A 21316-nucleotide genomic window follows, 5' to 3' on the forward strand; every position below is an offset into this window, starting at 1 on the left:
CTGCTTTTAATATTTTTTTATCTTTGATTTTTGCCATTTTATTTTTTATTTTTTTAATTTTTATTTTAAATTGGAGTATTGTTGATTTACAATGCTGTGTTAATTTCAGGCGTACAGCAAAGTGATTTAGTTATACATATATCTATTCTTTTTCATATTTTTTTCCCGTATAAGTTATTACAGAGTATTGAGTAGAGTTCCCTGTGCTATATACTAGGTCCTTGTTGATTATCTATTTTAGATATAGTAGTGTGTATATGTTAATCCCAACCTCCTAATTTATCCCTCCCCCCCTTACCCCTTTGGTAACCGTAAGTTTGTTTTCTAAGTCTGTGTGTCTGTTTCTGTTTTGTAAATAAGTTCATTTGTATCATTTTTTTGATTCCACATGTAAGTGATATCATATGATATTTGTCTTTGTCTGACTTACTTCACTTAGAATGACAATCTCGAGGTCCATCCGTGTTGCTGCAAGCGGCATTATTGCATTCTTTTTATAGCTGAGTAATATTCCATTGTGTGTGTATATATATATATATATATGTGTGTGTGTGTATATATAATGGCTGAGTCATATTCCATTGTATATGTATATACCACATCTTCTTTATTCATTCTTCTATCAATGGACATTTAGGTTGCTTCCATGTATTGGCTATTGTAAATAGTGCTGCAGTGAGCATTGGGGTGCATGTATCTTTTCAAAGTATGGTTTTCTTTGGATATATGCCCAATAGTGGGATTGCTGGATCAAAGGGTAGATCTCTTTTTAGTTTTGTAAGGAATCTCCATACTGTCCTCCACAGTGGCTGTACCAATTTACATTCCCACCAGCACTGTAGGAGGGTTCACTTTTCTCCACACCCTCTCCAGCATTTATTGTTTATAGACTTTTTGATGATGGCCATTCTGACTGGTAGGAGGTGATACCTCATTGCAGTTTTGAGTTGCATTTCTCTAATAACTAGTGATGTTGAGCATCTTTTCATGTGCTTTTTGACCATCTATATGTCTTCTTTGGAGAAATGTCTATTTAGATCTTCTGCCCATTTTTTGATTGGGTTGTTTGTTTTTTTTGATGTTGAATTGCCTGAGCTGTTTGTATATTCTGGAGATTAATCCCTTATCGATTGCATCATTTGCAACATTTTCTGCCATTCTGTGAGTTGTCTTTTTGTCTTGTTTATGGTTTCCTTTGCTGTGCAAGAACCTTAAAGTTTATTTGTTTGATTTTATTTTCATTACTCTAGGAGGTGGATCCAAAAAGATATTGCTGCAATTTATGTCAAAGATTGTTCTGCCTATATTTTCCTCTAAGAGTTTTGTAGTATCCAGTCTTACATTTAGGTGTTTAATCCATTTTGAGTTTATTTTTGTGTATGGTGTTAGGGAGTGTTCTAATTTCATTCTTTTACATGTGGCTGTCCAGATTTCCCAGCACCACTTATTGAAGAGACTGTCTTTTCTCCATTGTATATTCTTGCCTCCTTGTCATAGATTAATTGACCATAGGTGCATGGGTTTATCTCTGGGCTTTCTGTCCTGTTCCATTGATCTATCTTTCTGTTTTTGTGCCAGTACCATACTGTTTTGATTACTGTGGCTTTATAGTATAGTCTGGAGTCATGGAGCCTGATTCCTCCAGCTCCATTTTTCTTTCTCAAGATTGCTTTGGCTATTCTGGGTCTTTTGTGTTTCCACACAAATTGTGAAACTTTTTGTTCTACTTCTGTGAAAAATGCCAGTGGTACTTTGATAGGGATTGCATTGAATCTGTAGATTGCTTTGGGTAGTATAGTCGTTTTCACAGTGTTGATTCTTCCAATCCAAGAACATGGTATATCTCTCCATCTGTTTGTATCATCTTTAATTTCTTTCCTCAGTGTCTTATAGTTTTCTGCATACAGGTCTTTTTTGTCTCCTTAGGTAGGTTTATTCCTAGGTATTTTATTCTTTTTGTTGCAATGGTAAATGGGAGTGTTTCCTTAATTTCTCTTTCAGATTTTTCATCATTAGTGTATAGGAATGCAAGAGATTTCTGTGCATTAATTTTGTATTCTGCAACTTTACCAGATTCATTGATTAGCTCTACAAGTTTTCTGGTGGCATCTTTAGGATTCTCTATGTATAGTATCATGTCATCTGCAAACAGTGACAGTTTTACTTCTTCTTTTCTGATTTGGATTCCTTTTATTTCTTTTTCTTCTCTGATTGCTGTGGCTAAAGCTTCCAAAACTATGTTGAATAATAGTGGTGAGAGTGGGCAACCTTGTCTTTTTACTGATCTTACTGGAAATGGTTTCAGTTTTTCACCATTGAGGAGGATGTTTGCTGTGAGTTTGTCATATATAGCCTTTATTATGTTGAGGTAAGTTCCCACTTGGCCTGCTTTCTGGAGGGTTTTTATCATAAATGAGTGTTGAATTTGTTGAAAGCTTTTTTTGCATCTGTTGAGAAGATCATATGGTTTTTATCCTTCAATTTGTTAATATGGCTTATTACATTGATTGATTTGCATATATTGAAGAATCCTTGCATTCCTGGGATAAACCCCACTGCAGCATGCTGTATGATCCTTTCAATGTGCTGTTGGATTCTGTTTGCTAGTATTTTGTTGAGGATTTTTGCATCTATGTTCATCAGTGATACTGGCCTGTAGTTTTCTTTCTTTGTGGCATCCTTGTCTGGTTTCGGTATCAGGGTGATGGTGGCCAGGTAAATGAGTTTAGGAGTGTTCCTCCCTATGCTATATTTTGGAAGAGTTTGGGAGGATAGGTGTTAGCTCTTCTCTAAATGTTTGATAGAATTCGCCTGTGAAGCCATCTGGTCCTGGGCTTTTGTTTGTTGGAAGATTTTTTTTTTTTTAACAGCTTTATTGGGGTATAATTGCTTTACAATGGTGTGTTAGTTTCTGCTTTATAAGAAAGTGAATCCGTTATACATATACATATGTTCCCATATCTCTTCCCTCTTGCGTCTCCCTCCCTCCCACCCTCCCTCTCCCACCCTTCCAGGCGGTCACAAAGCACCAAGCTAATCTCCCTGCACTATGCGGCTGCTTCCCACTAGCTATCTACCTTACGTTTGGTAGTGTATAAATGTCCATGCCTCTCTCTTGCTTTGTCACAGCTCACCCTTCCCCCTCCCCATATCCTCAAGTCCGTTCTCAAGTAGGTCTGTGTCTTTATTCCTGTCTTACACCTAGGTTCTTCATGACATTTTTTCCCCTTAAACTCCATATATATGTGTTAGCATACGGTATTTGTCTTTCTCTTTCTGACTTACTTCACTCTGTATGACAGACTCTAGGTCTATCCACCTCATTACAAATAGCTCAATTTCGTTTCTTTTTATGGCTGAGTAATATTCCATTGTATATATGTGCCACATCTTCTTTATCCATTCATCCGAAGATGGGCACTTAGGCTGTGTCCATCTCCGGGCTATTGTAAATAGAGCTGCAATGAACATTTTGGTACATGACTCTTTATGAATTATGGTTTTCTCAGGGTATTTGCCCAGTTGTGGGATTGCTGGGTCATGTGGTAGTTCTATTTGTAGTTTTTTAAGGAACCTCATTACTGTTCTCCATAGTGGCTGTACCAATTCACATTCCCACCAGCAGTGCAAGAGTGTTCCCTTTTCTCCACACCCTCTCCTGCATTTATTGTTTCTAGATTTTTTGATGATGGCCATTCTGACTGGTGTGAGATGATATCTCATTGTAGCTTTGATTTGCATTTCTCTAATGATTAATGATGTTGAGCATTCTTTCATGTGTTTGTTCGCAGTCGGTATATCTTCTTTGGAGAAATGTCTATTTAGGTCTTCTACCCATTTTTGGATTGGGTTGTTGGTTTTTTTGTTATTGAGCTGCATGAGCTGCTTATATATTTTGGAGATTAATCCTTAGTCAGTTGCTTCATTTGCAAATATCTTCTCCCATTCTGAGAGTTCTCTTTTGGTCTTGTTTCTGGTTTCCGTTGCTGTGCAAAAGCTTTGAAGTTTCATTAGGTCCCATTTGTTTATTTTTGTTTTTATTTCCATTTCTTTAGGAGGTGGGTCAAAAAGGATCTTGCTGTGATTTATGTCATAGAGTGTTCTGCCTATGTTTTCCTCTAAGAGTTTGATAGTTTCTGGCCTTACATTCAGGTCTTTAATGCATTTTGAGCTTATTTTTGTGTATGGTGTTAGGGAGTGATGTAATCTCATACTTTTACATGTAGCTGTCCAGTTTTCCCAGCACCACTTATTGAAGAGGCTGTCCTTTCTCCACTGTACATTCCTGCCTCCTTTATCAAAGATAAGGTGACCATATGTGCGTGGGTTTATCTCTGGGCTTTCTATCCTGTTCCATTGATCTATCTTTCTGTTTTTGTGCCAGTACCATACTGTCTTGATTACTGTAGCTTCGTAGTATAGTCCAAAGTCAGGGAGCCTGATTGCTCCAGCTCCGTTTTTCATTCTTAAGATTGCTTCGGCTATTCGGGGTCTTTTGTGTTTCCATACAAATTGTGAAATTTTTTGTTCTAGTTCTGTGATAAATGCCAGTGGTGGTTTGATAGGGATTGCATTGAATCTGTAGATTGCTTTGGGTAGTAGAGTCATTTTCACAATGTTGATTCTTCCAATCCAAGAACATGGTATATCTCTCCATCTATTTGTATCATCTTCAATTTCTTTCATCAGTGTCTTATAATTTTCTGCATACAGGTCTTTTGTCTCCTTAGGTAGGTTAATTCCTAGATATTTTATTCTTTTTGTTGCAATGGTAAATGGGAGTGTTTTCTTGATTTCAGTTTCAGATTTTTCATCATTAGTGTATAGGAATGCCAGAGATTTCTGTGCATTAATTTTGTATCCTGCAACTTTACCAAATTCATTGATTAGCTCCAGTAGTTTTCTGGTAGCATCTTTAGGATTCTCTATGTATAGTATCATGTCATCTGCAAACAGTGACAGCTTTACCTCTTCTTTTCCGATTTGGATTCCTTTTATTTCCTTTTCTTCTCTGATTGCTGTGGCTAAAACTTCCAAAGCTATGTTGAATAAGAGCCGTGAGAGTGGGCAACCTTGTCTTGTTCCTGATCTTAGTGGAAATGCTTTCAGTTTTTCACCATTGAGGATGATGTTGGCTGTGGGTTTGTCATATATGGCCTTTATTATGTTGAGGAAAGTGCCCTCTATGCCTACTTTCTGCAGGGTTTTTTTTATCATAAATGGGTGTTGAATTTTGTCGAAAGCTTTCTCTGCATCTATTGAGATGATCATATGGTTTTTCTCCTTCAATTTGTTAATATGGTGTATCACGTTGATTGATTTGCGTATATTGAAGAATCCTTGCATTCCTGGAATAAACCCCACTTGATCATGGTGTATGATCCTTTTAATGTGCTGTTGGATTATGTTTGCTGGTATTTTGTTGAGGATTTTTGCATCTATGTTCATCAGTGATATTGGCCTGTAGTTTTTTCTTTGTGACATCCTTGTCTGGTTTTGGTATCAAGGTGATGGTGGCCTTGTAGAATGAATTTGGGAGTGTTCCTCCCTCTGCTATATTTTGGAAGAGTTTGAGAAGGATAGATGTTAGCTCTTCTCTAAATGTTTGATAGAATTCGCCTGTGAAGCCATCTGGTCCTGGGCTTTTGTTTGTTGGAAGATTTTTAATCACAGTTTCAATTTCAGTGCTTGTGATTGGTCTGTTCTCCAGTGGTCTCTTGGTTATTAAGTATTGTATTGTTTAGCCTCCATGTATATGTATTTTTTTTTACAGATTTTTTTCCTGTAATTGATATCTAGTCTCATAGCATTGTGGTCGGAAAAGATACTTGATACAATTCCACTTTTCTTAAATTTACCAAGGCTTGATTTGTGACCCAAGGTATGATCTATCCTGGAGAATGTTCCATGAGCCCTTGAGAAGAAAGTGTATTCTGTTGTTTTTGGATAAAATGTTCAAAGATCAATTAAGTCCATCTTGTTTAATGTATCATTTAAAGCTTGTGTTTCCTTATTTATTTTCTTTTGAATGATCTGTCCATTGGTGAAAGGGGGGTGTTAAAGTCCCCTACTATGATTGTGTTACTGTCCATTTCCCCTTTTGTGGCTGTTAGCATTTGCCTTATGTATTGAGGTGCTCCTATGTTGGGTGCATAAATATTTACAATTGTTATATCTTTTTCTTGGATTGATCCCTTGATCATTATGTAGTGTCCTTCTTTATCTCTGGTAATAGTCTTTATTTTAGTTTCTTTTGTCTGATATGAGAATTGCTACTCCAACTTTCTTTTGATTTCCATTTGCATGGAATATCTTTTTCCATACCTTCACTTTCAGTCTGTATGTGTCCCTAGATCTGAAGTGGATCTCTTGTAGACAGCATATATATGGATCTTGTTTTTGTATCCATTCAGCCAGTCTATGTCTTTTGGTTGGGTTGGAGCATTTAATCCATTTACATTTAAGGTAATTATTGATATCGATGTTCCTATTACCATTTTCTTAATTGTTTTGCGTTTGTTATTGTAGGTCTTTTCCCCTCTTGTGTTTCCTGCCTAGAGAAGTTCCTTTAGTATTTGTTGTAAAGTTGGTTTGGTGGAGCTGAATTCTCTTAGCTTTTGCTTGTCTGTAAAGGTTTTAATTTGTCCGTTGAATCTGAATGAGATCCGTGCTGGGTAGAGTAATCTTGGTTGTAGGTTTTTCCCTTTTATCACTTTAAATATTTCCTGCCACTCTGTTCTGGCTTGCAGAGTTTGTAATGAAAGATCAGCTGTTAACCTTATGGGGATTCCCTTGTAAGTTATTTGTTGTTTTTCCCTTGCTGTTTTTAATATGCTTTCTTTGTTTTTAATTTTTGATAGTTTGATTAATAAGTGTCTTGGTGTGTTTCTTCCTGGATTTATCCTGTATGGGACTCTCTGCGCTTCCTGGACCTGATTAACTATTTCCTTTCCCATATTAGGGAAGTTTTCAACTATAATCTCTTCAAATATTTTCTCAGTCCCTTTCTTTTTCTCTTCTTCTTCTGGGACCCCGATAATTCAAACGTTGGTGCGTTTAGTGTTGTCCCCGAGGTCTCTGAGACTGTCCTCAATTCTTTTTACCTTATTCTGCTGTGTGGTAGTTATTTCCACTGTTTTATCTTCCAGGTCACTTACCGTTCTTCTGCCTCAGTTTTTCTGCTATTGATTCCTTCTAGAGAATTTTAAATTTCACTTATTGTCTTGTTCATCATTGTTCATTTGCTGTTTAGTTCTTCTAGGTCCTTGTTAAACCTTTCTTGTATTTTCTCCATTCTATTTCCAAGATATTGGATCACCTTTGCTATCATTACTCTGAATTCTTTTTCAGGTAGACTGCCTGTTTCCTCTTCATTTGTTTGGTCTGGTGGGTTTTTACCTTGCTCCTTCATCTGCTGTGGATTTCTCTGTCCTCTCATTTTGCTTAACTTACTGTGTTTGGGGTCTCCGTTTCGCAGGCTGCAGGTTCGTCATTCCCATTGTTTTTGGTGTCTGCCCCCAGTGGGTAAGGTTGGTTCAGTGGGTTGTGTAGGCTTCCTGGTGGAGGGGACTAGTGCCTGTGTTCTGGTGGATGAGGCTGGATCTTATCTTTCTGGTGGGCAGGACTGCATCTGGTGGTGTGTTTTGGGGTGTCTGTTAACTAATTATGATTTTAGGCAGTCTCTCTGCTAGTGGGTGGCATTGTGTTCCTGTCTTGCTAGTTGTTTGGCATGGGGTGTCCAGCACTGGAGCTTGCTGGTCGTTGAGTGGAGCTGGGTCTTAGCGTTGAGACGGAGATCTCTGGGAGAGCTCTTGCCGATTGATATTACGTGGGGCCAGGAGGTTTCTGGTGGACCAATGTCTGAACTCGGCTCTCCCACCTCAGAGGCTCAGGCCTGACACCCAGCCAGAGCACCAAGACCCTGTCAGCCATACGGCCAGGTACGTGGTGAGTTTCTTGCCTTTTGGGAAGTCTGAGGTCTTCTGCCAGCGTTCAGTAGGTTTTGTTCCACATGGCGATGTATTTTTGATGTATCTGTGGGGAGGAAGGTGATCTCCATGTCTTACCCTTCCACCATCTTGAAGGTCCCCCCCTATATCTCTTCTTCTGGGACTCCTATAATGTAAATGTTAGTATGCTTGATGTTGTCCCAGAGATCTCTTTAACTGTTCTTACTTATTTTCTTTTTGTTCAGGAATAGTGATTTCCACTACTGTATCCCAGCTTCCTGATAGAAAGGAATGTATCATTTGGTCCATTAATACCTTCTAGTGTATTTTTCATTTCAATTATTCTTCATATGTTTGGTTCTTTATTTTCTAACTCTTTGTTTAAAAACTACTGACTTCTTTTTTTTTTTTTTTTTTGCGGTACGCGGGCCTCTCACTGTTGTGGCCTCTCCCGTTGCGGAGCACAGGCTCCGGATGCGCAGGCTCAGCGGCCATGGCTCACGGGCCCAGCCGCTCCGCGGCATGTGGGATCTTCCCGGACCAGGGCACGAACCCGTGTCCCCTGCATTGGCAGGCGGACTCTCAACCACTGCGCCACCAGGGAAGCCCACTACTGACTTCTTGATCTGTGTATCTAGTCTTCTGAGTTCTTCAATAATCTTTCTTCTTCTGGGTTTTTCTCTTGTTCCTTTGTTGTTTCTCTTGTTCCTCCATTGCCTCATTTTGCCTAACTTTTGTTTTTGTTTCTAGTTATCTGGTAGGTTGGTTACACTTCCCAACCTTGCAGAAATGGCCTTTGCAGGAGAGGACCTATATGTCCCAGCAGCGCATTCCTCTCTCATCACCAGACCTCTGTGTGCTAGGGCTGCCCTCTCTGAGGCTGCTTGGGTCCTTCTGCTGTGGTGGGCTGATGACTGTGGGCAGTCTGGTAGGCTTGGTTGGTCTCCTGGTCCAGTTGTTGCCATGCCTTAAAATTTGTAGAGCTTGCTGGCCATTTGCTGGCAGGGCTAGGATCACAAGGTGGCTGGCTGTAGCACCCCAGGGCTAGTGCTGGTTCATGGGTGAGCAGAGCTGGGGTCCAGGAGAGCCTCGGGCTGGTGCCCACCAATTTGTGGCTAAAGCCAGGTCCTGGGGCCTAGTGTCTGGCCACTGGCAAGCAGAACTGGGCCTTGGGGTTTAGCTGTAGGGCTCAGGGGACCCAGAGCTGGTGTTAATCTGCTGGTGGGTAGGGCTGATTCCTGGACACAGCTGCCTACAGGGTCCAGGATGTTCTGAAGCTTGTGTTGGCCTGCTGGTGGTTGGTCCCAGGGCTAGTGCTGGCTTGCTGGTGGGTGGGCTAGGTCTGTGGGCTGTGGGGCTACTGTTTCCTGGGGCCAGGCCCCTGCCCTGCTGCCTACAGGCTGTTGGGAAGGGACAGGGCTGAGTTCTGAGGCTAGTAGGCTAGAGGGAGGATTCCAGAGTGATGCTTCCCAGCACCAATGTCCACGTAGTAGAACAAGCTCCTCCAAATGGCTGCCACCAAGGGGCTTCCCTGGTGGCACAGTGGTTGAGAGTCCGCCTGCCGATGCAGGGGATACGGGTTCGTGTCCCGGTCCGGGAAGATCCCACATGCCGCGGAGCGGCTGGGCCCGTGAGCCATGGCCACTGAGCCTGCGCGTCCGGAGCCTGTGCTCCGCAACGGGAGAGGCCACAACAGTGAGAGGCCCGCGTAACACCCCCCCCCACCAAAAAAAAAAAAGCTGCCACCAATGTCTGTGTCCCCTGGGCAAGCTTCGTTTCCCTCGTGCCTCTCCAGGAGGCTCTCAAAGATCAGCAGGTAGGTCTACTGGGGCTCATTTGAATTTACTACTGCTTTCCTGGGTCCCTAAATGTGTGAGGCTTTTGTGTGTACCCTTAAAGAGTGGAGTCTTTCTTTCAGCCCTCTGGGACTCCCAGAGTAAGCCCCACTGGCCTTTAAAAGCCAAACATTCTGGGGGCTTGTCTTCCTGGTGTAGGACCCCTGGGCTGGGGAGCTCGATGTGGGGCTCAGACCCCTCACTCCTTGGGGAGAACCTCTGCAATTGTAACTTTCCTGTTTGTGGGTCACCTACCCGAGTATATAGGACTTGACTATACCATGAGTCAGCCCTTCCTAACTCATCTTGTTTTGGCTCTTTCTTTATATCTTTAGTTGTATAAGATCTTTTCTGGTAGGTTCTAGTCTTTTTCATGGATGGTTGTTCTGTAAATAGTTGTAATTTTGTTATGTCCTTGACCAGAGGTGAGCTCAGGGTCTTCTACTCTGTCATCCTGGTCAATCTTGGTCTTTTTTCTTTATTCTCTGGAAGACTGGTATTCTCCTTAAACTGTTGTTGCTAATGAAAGCTTTGAGTTTGGACTTCTAATTATATTCAAGTTTTTTTAATTTGAAAAATTCAGATATTTTATTCTCAGTTTTGGTTATTGGATATAAAATTTTCAATTTTACTTATGTTTTAAAATATATTGGTATAGTTTTTAAATAATGCTCTCAACTTCTACAGCCTCCGTAGTGATATACCATGTCCCTTCTTTCATTCTCGATACTGGTTACTTGTTTGTCCCTCTCTGATTTGATTCAGTCTTGTCAAAAGTTTAAAAAGTTGATTAGACATTTTAAAGAATCAAATTTTGGCTTTAATATTTTAACCCTTTAAATTTTATTCACCATTTTCCTAATCTCTTGATGGATGTTAGCTCATTAATATTCATCTGTCTGTTGTATTTAAAAGTTAAAATCTTATATATGTACTGATCTTGCTACAGTCCACGACATTTTTTCATGAAATTTTCAGCTCAAAATATTTTCTAATTTCCATCATGATTTCTCTACCTGCTGGTTATTTAGAAGTGAATTCCTCCATTGATGGAAATAAATATTCTAGCTTAATTTATTTTTCAGTTTGCATTTTCACAAAGCATATTCAGTAGATTCAATACCTTTTGAAACTCGCCTTATGACCCAATACATCAATCAGTTTTTGAAAATACTTTGTTCAAATGTTATTTCTTCTGTGTTGTATCAGTTATTCCCACAACATGTGAATTTGTCTATTTCTCCTTATAGTTCTGTCTTTCCTTTAAATATTCTGAGGCTGTGTCATTAGAGGAATAAAATTTAAAATTGTCTTATTTTCCTGGTAAGTCAAGCCTTTGATCATTGTGAAGCGTCTGTTTTAATCTACAGTAATGCTCGTCACCTTAAGTATCCTTTAAAGGATACTAATATAGCTTCATCAACTTTAGGGCAGGGCTTCTAGTGAAAGTTCTCGTGTTTTTTTTGAATACTGAATAGAGCATGTCCTTACTTTTTGGATTTTGTGGTTTTGCTTGAGAGATTAGCTGTCAGCCTAATTCCTAAAACTTTAAGTGATATATTTATGCGCCTTAACATCCTTTGACTTTCACCCTTTCGGAATCCTTATATATCTTGTCAATAACTACAAGGGCTATTGTTTATTTCCCAAGAAATTCAGCTGACAGAATTTAAATGGGGTAAATCTATTCATCCAATATACTTACTGATGTGAGTTTAAATCTAAAGTAATACCCCCTCATCTGTGGTTTGACTTTTCCACCGTTTCAGTTACCCTCAGCACACCATGTTCAGAAAACATTACACAGAAAGTTCCAGAAATAAGCAAATCATAAGTTTTAAATTTGGCACTGTTCTGAGTAGCACATTAATCTCACACTGTCCAGTTCCATTTTGCTCAGGATCTCCAACCATCAACGTCGTCATGGATCAGTGATCCAGGATCACCGGAAGCAGATGATGTTCCCTTTGACTTTTCACCCCGCTTCACCTCATCTCATCCTGAAGGCATTGTATCATCTCACGTCATCACAAGAAGGGTAAGTATAGTACAGTAAGATATTTTGAGGGAGAAATAGACTACATTTGCATAATTTTTTATCACAGTATATTATAACGTTTCTATTTTTATTACTGCTACTCTTACTGTGCCTAATTCATAAATTAAACTTTATCATAGGTGTGTAGAGGAAAAAAACATCGTGTGTATTTAGGGCTTGGTCCTATCTGTGGTTTCAGGCATCCATTGGGGGTCTTGGAACATATCCCCTGCATATAAGGGGGGACTGTTGTATACCATCCTACTGTAATGACCCTTTGGTTTTAATGTCTTTTTTCCTCTGGGTGCTTTTAAGATTTAAAAAAATTTTCTGAAGTTTATTATGATGTGTCTAGGAATAGATAGCTTTTAATTTATATTGCTTTGGTTTCTTAGACTTTCTTGGATCTGGTGGTTCATATTTTGAACTTTGGAAAATTCTGTCGTTAACTCTAATATTGCTGTTACTTCTGTTCTTACTGTGTCCTCTACTTCTTCTTAGCTTATTGTCAGTGTTTCATCTATGAGTTTTTTTTTGTTTTGGTTTGGTTTTTTTGTGGTATGCGGGCCTCTCACTGTTGTGGCCTCTCCCGTTGTGGAGCACAGGCTCCGGATGCGCAGGCTCAGCGGCCATGGCTCACGGGCACAGCCGCTCCGCGGCATGTGGGATCTTCCCAGACCGGGGCACGAACCCGTGTCCCCTGCATCGGCAGGTGGGCTCTCAACCACTGTGCCACCAGGGAAGCCCCATCTCTGAGTTTTATTTTGAATATTTCTTTCTGACTTGCCTTCCAGTTCACCAGTCCTCTATTAAATTATTTCTAATTTGCTATTAAACCCATCCATTTCATTCTTAATTGGGATTATTGTATTTTTCAGTTCTAGTATTTTTTTTCTTCACCAATTCTGCTCTGTAATTTTTTGTGGTTTTCAGCTCCTTGGAAATGTTGGCCATCTGATTTTTACTTCTTGAACATACTAAGCTTATAGTCCAAATATCTGGAGCCTCTGCATATTTGCTTCTACTGACAAGTTTTCCTGATTCTCATGCACGACTGTCTCCTCATAAGCTTGTTTATCCTTGTGTGACAAGACTTTATTTTTAAAGTGGGTTTGTTTCTACAGATCTAGGATGATATTCTTCAGAAAGAATACATTCCAGGCACTCGACAGCACTAGCAATCTGGTGTTGTCTTACCTTGGCACTATTGACATTTCAAGCTGGATAATTCTTCATTGTGAGAGCACGTCCTGTTTTACAGGATGTTTAGTAGTATCTTAGCCTCTTCCCACTAGACACCCATGACACCTCTTCCCAGTTAAAATGCCTCCAGATATTGACAAATATCCCCTGGTACTTAAACCACCATCTTAACCCAAAACAAGGGAATTTAATCAGGTTTAAACATAGTAGTTCCTGATCCCTACTTTTGTCCCCCTAATTAGAGTATTATCCTGCTTTTACAGTTGTCTTCAGTGGCGACTAGATCCAAATTTGACATGAGGATGTATATGCACACACCCATTCCTGCTGCCTGGAGAGCACCCTGCCATACGTTGAGAATCCCTATACCCATAGTTGCAGGTAAGTCCTATCTGTACTGCATGGTTCTCACATGGGTCATTCTGCCACATAGTAGAGGCTCCTTTTCTTTGCCACACCAGGACCCTTTTTACCATGGAGACATTTATCTTGAAGTATGTTTTACAAATCGGTCTTCAGTTCTAAACTTTAATGACCAAGTCTCAAAGATTCAGTGTTGACTATAAATGCCCAGCCATTTTCACTCAAGGAGTGTTTCCTTCTTGGTATATTGTAGGTCTTGAAGACAAGGGCTTATAGGGTGCTTTCTATGATAGCTGCTCAAAGAATCCTAAACTCTCTGGGATTTATAACTGGTGATCCTAAAAGGCACCTAGTTCGTGTAACTATACTGTCATGGGATAACTAGAACTGAAGAAATATGTCCCCTCTAGAGGAATGAGAAGGGCCAAAATGAATCCACTCAAGCGCAAACTAGGTAAGGCACTGACAAAGCTTGGGTTGAGGAGGTGGGACAATTTTTTTTCCTATTGTGAAGTTCAAGAGGGGATGGTCCCAAGAGGAGCAAAAGCAATACTGATGCTTCTTATGAGAGAAGGAAATATTTATTTTTCATCAAGAATTTCTGCATTATTTCATTTTACCCTTGACAAACTTAGGCAGTTAGAGATTTTTTTAATCTCCATTTTTAGAGGAGGGTCTGAGGTTTAGTGTGCTATAACTTGCTTCAGGTCATCAGGTTAGTAGGTGGCAGAGCTGTGATAGAAGATTGAGTCTAACCTTAAAAACAGTGATTTTTTTTTTTTTTCTTATGCTTTGCTGCTCCTACAGGTTTCTTAGGGTCATGACTTCTCATTTGGGGGCCTGTAGATTAAAATATGTATTAAAAGATCATCTAAGTTACCATTGAGTCTTAGGTGGGGATCCAGTGAAAAGAAGGACTCATATCAGAAAGGGCCTCTTTGGTGAGACTGTAAAATGGCCACTGGGAGAGCCTTATGGGGACAATGGTCTCTGACCTGTCACACAAATCAGAAGTAGGAGCTGAAAAGCAGGGGCGTGCTGACTTTTTAGGTTAGCACACTCTCTACTTCTTAGGCCCACATTCATCTGTGGGACACATTCCCTTAAATTAAATAATCCCTCAAAGGTGGCTAAACCATTCTATTATTTGGAACTAGGCTGAAGTCTTGGAAGATCAGATGAAGTAATGGATGATTTGATAACTTTTGATGTCTTCTAGAACCTGAAGTATGAGTAAGGGCATTTTCTTTCTACTTCTGGTTCTGGCCAGCATAAGAAATCATTTATTTATTTGTGGTTCTTTCACTAACAAATACTCTGAACAGGAGGATTTAATTTCACTAGCAAATATCTTCAACATTACTCTAAATGAGGTCCAATGGGATCTCAATTTGGCCTCACATCAAGCAGTGGACATACCACAATATTGGTAGAAGGCTCTGGGAAGTTCTAGTGCTGTATGATCCAGTTTGTTTAAACAGACTTTTCTGTGGCTAGGACACTTTAACCTTGTCAGATATATTTCCAGGCTGATTCATTGCAAGGTTACTTCAGGGTAACTACTCAGAGGTAGATTAGATGGCCACTTTTCTTCATCTCACAGTATTCCTCATGTGGTTCTCACCAACTCCTATTCATTTTTGCCTTCTGTTATACCCTGCTTCATCTCATCTATAGAAAACAGTTCCTTGAAGGTTATATCATCTCATCTATAGAAAACAGTTCCTTGAAGGTTATATATACAGCACCGTTCAGTTAGTTTCTTTGGCTTTTACAGAAGTGCTGTTGGCTCTAATACTCTTGGGTTAGATACGTTACTTTCGTGTCAAGTTTGAAAGAGCAGTGATGTATACGTTACTTTCGTGTCAAGTTTGAAAGAGCAGTGATGTATTATAATCTGTCTACACATCCCCCTTTTTCCTGAATCAGCTAACTCTCTCTATGATTTTAGAGATAGGATGGTGGCTGGGAATGTTTCTCTGGAGTGTCTGGATTCTGGTTTCTCCACTTAAAATTACATGGGAAATTTAACAACTTCTCCAAGCATTAGTTTTCATCATTGTAAAATATACATAAAACTTATCATTTTAACCACTTGTAAATGTATAGTTCTGTGGCACTAAGTATATAGTACAACCATTGTCACTTTTCATTTCCAGAATGTTTCCATCTTCCCAAACTAAAATTCCATATCCATTAAACAACTACTCCTATTCCCTCCCCTGCCCGGCAACCATCATTCTATACTTTCTTTCTCTATGAATTTGATTTCTATACGTATTTCATGTAAGTGGAATCATATGCTGTTTGTTTTTCTGTGACTGAAGAACGCTTAGCATCTTGGGTTTGAGCGTTCATCCATGCCACAGCATGTCAGAATTTCCTTCCTTTTAAAGGCTGAATAATATTCCATTGTGTTAACACCTACATACTATTATAAGAGTCAGAGCTCTATTCTAGCAACTGAAAAAGTGATTTCATTTACTTGCTAAGACACAGCTTCAGCAGGGGTCAGCATCTCTAGTACTGTAATAGAAAATGCAGGCTTATACTTTTGGAGTAAATTTCTAGGCTCACCTTTGATTCCTTTTCTCCACCAGTGTTTACAAAGTCTCCCAGTTAGGATCTCCTCATTTTCTTTAAAGGTAAAGAATGCGTGGGGAGCAGGATCAAGATGGTGGAGCTCACCTCCCCTACCCACCCCAGCACCTCAAAAATACATCTATATGTGGAACAATTCTTATGGAAAACTGGAAACCAGGAGAAATTCTGTACAGCCAATGCTGCACGAAAGATTTCCTCGTGACCAGGTAGGGTAGGGGGAAAAAAACCAGTAGGTTGGGACCCGTGCCCCTGGGAGGAGACTTAGAGAAAAAGGAAGATCCCAGGGGCAGACCCTCACCCTGGGGAGCCAGTAGGTTGAGCCACGACTGGGCATCCCTGTCCTTTGTGAGGAAGCAAGCCCCCGTAGCTGCTGCGACAAGCTGTGGGACAGACAGAAGGACCGGAGAAGCCTAGACTCCACTTAGAAGAGTGTGCTGGCTTACCAACAGGGCAGTGAGAACGCTGCACTGGCACCTGCCACATTCCCCAGTCTGGGTGGGGTGACCACCCAAGCCCCACTCACTGCACATCATGGCTTGGCCCAGGATCTAAGGTCCTGGGAAAAGACTCAATTTAGTGATGCACAGATGGCCAGGGGACCTGGCGTGTGGTCCAGATGGGGCAGCAGTGATGACCATTGTTGGTATATGCTCAGGCAGTGCAGGCCTCCGAGAGCAGCACACCACAGTCCCCGCTCCCAGCAGAGCTTTCATGGCCCACTCCATGCCACAGCTTTGCCCTGGATCTGAGGCAGAAAAGACTCGATCTAGGGATGGAAAGGGTACTTGAGGTGTGGTTCAGGTGGGGCAGCTGGTGTTGGTGCTTGCTCAAACAGAAACCCAGAAGCAGCCCAGACCTCTGATGGCAGCGCAGCCACTTTAATTCCTGCAACCATAACACCCTGACCCCCACTCTTAGCCTGACAGTAGATCTGGGCCGACCACAGAAGGGGAAAGGATGCCACTGTGGGCTGATTCTGAGTAGGGCCACAGATGCTTACAAAGGGAATGCATCCGACCTCTGTGAGCACATGAGCCTCACTTCACCACTTCCCTCTTTTGGGGCAAAGGCCCCAGGGCAGGAACAAGGAAAAACATACATTAAAGGGAACAGAGGCTGCTTGAGCCCAACTGTCAGGAATTCTGTTCCAGCAACTGGGGAGCAGACCCCACTCCTGACATGGCAACAGCCATGGAGTAGAGAGGAAGTCCTGCTTCATACCCTACGTAGGCTTTAGCCCCTCTTACATCAACCACACCCTCTGTCAAGGCGACAGTGACCAGCACACCTGAGGAAAGACAGGGCTGGCATTCACAACCAATCCAGCCCTCACACCAAAGACAGTAGGCACACACAGTCTACCTAGGAATGCTCCCACATAAAAAAAACAAAAACCCTTCCACACAGTAGGTAACTGTTTCACCTACATTCATAGAAACAGAGAAAGTTAAGTAAAATGAAAAGGCAGAAGAATCAGACCCAACTGAAAAAGCAAGAGAAAAACCCCTGAAGAAACACTCTTCTGGATACTGACTTATAAATGTTGGTATAAAAATGCTAATTAATTGATTTTAAAAAGATTAAACCCACATAATTTTAACAAGGAACTAGAAACTACAGATGACCAATCAAAAATAGATAATTCAATTTCTGAGATAAAAAGCAATCTAGAAGCAATGAATAGCTAACTAAATGACACAAAAGAACATGTAAGTGATCTGGAAGATAGAAAAATGGGAATTACACAATCAGAATAGCAGACAGAAAGACGAAAGACAACATACAAGGTCTATGGGATAATATAAAATGTGCCAACCTATGCATAATAGGGGTCCCAGAAGGAGAAGAGAGAGAGAAGGGGATTGAAAATGCATTTGAAGAAATTATGGCTGAAAACTTCCCAAACCCAAAGAAGGAAATGAATTACCAGGTATAGGAAGCACAGAGGGTTCCAAACAGACCCACACCAAAACATATCATAATTAAAATGGCAAAAGTTAAAGACAGAGGATCCTGAAGGCAGCGAGAGAAAAATTCATTTACAAGGGAACCCTCATAAGGCTCTCAGCTGATTTCTCTGCAGAAACTCTGCAGGCCAGAAGGGAGTGGCATGATATATTCAAAGTTCTGAAAAGGAAAAACCTGTAACCTAGGATACTCTAACCAGCAAGATTATGATTTAGAATAGACGATAGATAAAGAATTTCTCAGACAAGCAAAAATTTCAGCAAATCCTACCCTGGAGAAAATGTTGAAGGGTCTTCTCTAAATGGAAAAGAAGCAAGAATCTATAGAAAAGGGAAACTCCCAATAGGAAAGGCAAAAATATAGTAAGGATTGGAGATCACTTAAATAAGCCAGTGTGTGGATTAAAAAACAAAAAACAATTGTAAAAGTGACTATAACTATAATGAACAGTAAAGCGATAAGCATGAAGATGTAAAATAGGACCTCAAAACCATAAAATGTAGATCTTTTAGAATGTGTTCGAACTTAAGTGATTATCAGTTTAAAGCAAGTGGATATAGTTAAGTGATTATCAGTTTAAAGCAAGTGGATATAGTTATGCGTAAGCGTATATGAATCTCATGGTAACCACTAGTCAGAAACCTACAATAGATACACAAAAACCAAAAAGAAAGGAACTCAAGCATAATACAGAAGAAAAGCATCAAACCTCAATGGGGAAAACAAAAAGCCCCACAAAAAGAACTAGAAAACAAGACATAAAATGGCAATAAGTACATACCTATGAATCATTTAAAATGTCAATGAACTAAATACTCCAATCAAAAGACATAGGGTGGCTGACTGGATTGAAAACAAGACCCTTCAATATGCTGTCTACAGGAGACTCACTTCAGGGCGAAAGACACAGATTGAAAGTGAGGGGATGGAAAAAGATATTTCATGCAAATGGAAATGACAAAAAAGCGGAGGTAGCAATACTCATATCAGAAAAAATTGACTGTAAAACAAAGGCTATACCAAAAAAGGGCATTATATAATGATAAAGGAATCAATACAAGAAGAGGATATTACACCCGTTAACATACGCACCCAATACAGGAGCACCTAAATATATAAAGCAAGTACCAACAGACATAAAGGGAGACATTAATGGGAATACAATAATGGTAGGAGACTTTAACATCCCACTGACATTAATGGACAGATCATCCGGAGAGAAAATCAATAAGGCAACAGAGGTCCTGAATGACACAATAGACCAGTTGGGCTTAGTTGATCTACAGGACGCTACATCCTAAAAAAGCAGAATGCATTCTTTTCAAGTGCCCATGGAAGGGTCTCAAAACAACCCTCAACAAATTTAAGAGAAATTATGTCAAGCCTCTTTTCCGACCACAGCAGTATAAAATGAGAAATCAACTACAGAAGAAAAACGGGAAGAGAACAAACGTGGAGACGAAACAACATGCTACTAAAAAACCAATGGGTCAATGACGAAATTAAAGAGGAAATCAGAAAATATCTTGACACAAATGAAAAAGAGAACACAGCTTTACAAATCTATGGGGATGCAGCAAAAGCAATTCTAAGAGGGAAGCTCATTGCTACACAGGTCTTCCTCAAGAAACAAGAAAAAAACCAACCTAGCTACCACCTATTGATAAAATAATTAGAAAAAGAAGAACAAAGCCCAAAATCAGCAGAGGGAAGGAAATAATAAAGATCAGAGAGGAAATAAATAGTTATCCAAAAAAACGAAAACACCAGTAGAAAAGATCAATGAAACCAAGAGCTGGTTTTTTGAAAAGATAAACAAAATTGATACACCTTTAGCCAGGGTCACCAAGAGGAAAGGAGAGAAGACCGAAGTAAAATAAGAAATAACGGCTGCTACCACAGAGATATAAAAGGATCACAAGAGAATACTACAGTTATATGCCAACAAATTGGACAATCTAGAAGAAATGGACATATTTCTAAAACATGGAGCCTGCTAAGACGGAGTCAAAAAGAAGCAGACAGTTTGAACAAACTGATCACTAGAAGTTAAATAGAATCTGTAATTTAAAACCTCCCTGCAAACAAAAGTTCAGGGCTGGATGGCTTCACCAGGGAATTTTACCAAACATATAAAGAAGAACTTATACCTATCCTTCTCAAACTATTCCAAAAAACCGAAGAGGAGAGAACACTCCCAAGCTCATTCTACGAGGCCACCATCACCCTGATATCAAAACAAAAGACACTATAAAAAAAGAAAAGTATAGGCCAATATCATTGATGAAAATCCTCAATAAAATATTAGCAAACCAAATCCAACAATACATAAAGAGGATCATATACCATGATCAAGTGGGATTTATTCCAGGGCCACAAGGATGGTGCGTCATATGCAAATCAATGAATGTGATACACCACATTAACCAAAGGAAAGACAAAAATGATCATCTCAATAGATGCAGACAAAGCATTTGACAAAATTCAACATCATTCATGATAAAAACTCTCATCAAAGTGGGTATAGAGGGAACACATCTCAATATAATAAAGCCCATTTTTATGACAAAACTGCCAGCCACACTCAGTGGTGAAAAGCTGAAAGCATTCCTGCTAAATTCAGGTACACAAGACAAGGATGCCCCCTCATGCCACTTCTATTTAACATAGTATTGGAGCTCCTAGTCACAGCAATCAGCCAAGAAAAAGAAAAGGTATCCAAAGTGGAAGGGAAGAGGTAAAACTGTCACTATTTGCAGATGACATGATGCTCTGTATAGAGAACCCTACAGTCTCCACCCTAAAACTACTAGAACTAATAAATAAATTCAGCAAGGTTGCAGGATACAAGATTAATACACAGATATCTGTTGCATTTCTATACACTAATAAATCCCATTTAAAATCACATCAGTAAAATAAAATACCTAGGAATAAACTTAACCAAGGTGGTGAAAGACTTATATGCTGAAAACTATAAAACACTGATGAAGGAGATTGAAGATGATTCAAAGAAATGGGTGAAGAAATTGAAAGATATCATGTGCTCTTGGATTGGAAAAATTAATAGTATTAAAATGGCCATACTACTCAAAACAATCTACAGATTTAATGCAATCTCTATCAAAATACCCAGGACATTTTTCACAGAACTAGAACAAATAATCCTAAAATGTATATGGAATCACAAGAGACCCCAAATTGCCAAAGCAACCCCGAGAAAAAAGAACAAAGCTCCCAGACTTTAGACTATACTATAAATCTACAGAAATCAAAACAGTGTGGTATTGGCACAAAAACAGACACATAGATTAATGGAACAGAATAGCACGGAAATAAACCCATGCATCTATGGT

Source organism: Delphinapterus leucas, chromosome 2, assembly GCF_059928025.1.
Source record: "Delphinapterus leucas isolate spDelLeu-1000000601 "Yukka" chromosome 2, BTC_Dleu_Yukka2, whole genome shotgun sequence".
Classification (NCBI taxonomy): domain Eukaryota; kingdom Metazoa; phylum Chordata; class Mammalia; order Artiodactyla; family Monodontidae; genus Delphinapterus; species Delphinapterus leucas.